The 551-nt window shown below is 45.0% G+C and overlaps 1 non-coding gene across 1 annotated transcript; it reads left to right on the top strand.

Moving 5' to 3' along the window:
* Window positions 1-254: 254 nt before the first annotated feature.
* Trnal-uaa (transfer RNA leucine (anticodon UAA)) lies at window positions 255-338 on the top strand. The gene has a single exon. It is a non-coding gene; the product is annotated as a tRNA-Leu (tRNA).
* The last annotated feature ends 213 nt before the right edge of the window (window positions 339-551 follow it).

Genomic DNA, 551 nt, shown 5'->3' with positions numbered 1-551 from the left:
TGTGAAAATGTTCCTATTATTAAATACAGTTTTGCTAGTTACAGTTCAAACTAGAAACGACGGAAGGAAGCGGTCCAACGCGCCACATTGCTTCCCGAAAGGGAGGGTGCATTTCCTACGCCATGTCTGACATTGCGTCTTAAATTTTCTAAAAGTGACATAATTCCATCCTACCGAAAAAAGAAACAGATTTCGCAGTGAGGTTCTTTGAGATATTGCTAGAGATGGAAGTCTCTGGATCTCTTGCCTTGCACGTCAGATTGGCCGAGCGGTCTAAGGCGCCAGATTTAAGCTCTGGTTCCCGTAAGGCAGCGTGAGTTCGAACCCCACATCTGACAATGCATTTTAAACATTCTGAAACTAACATACTCCCTTGATGTTACAGAACAAGTAAATTATGCAGGAACACGCCATGCAGATTTTACTAGAGACGACAGTGACACCCCGAGCGGTCGAAAAGAAATAGCGGAACATACTTTTCCTGCGTCGAGGCTTAGCTCTTCTCACGGACGTTTTCGTTGTCGTTGTGTTGTGGCTCTAGGTTCCAAGCG

This window comes from Schistocerca serialis, chromosome 7 (genome assembly GCF_023864345.2).
Source record: "Schistocerca serialis cubense isolate TAMUIC-IGC-003099 chromosome 7, iqSchSeri2.2, whole genome shotgun sequence".
In the NCBI taxonomy this organism is placed as follows: Eukaryota; Metazoa; Arthropoda; class Insecta; order Orthoptera; family Acrididae; genus Schistocerca; species Schistocerca serialis.
Note: the sequence above shows the minus strand (reverse complement) of the source record. Positions and strands in the feature narration are given on the sequence as shown.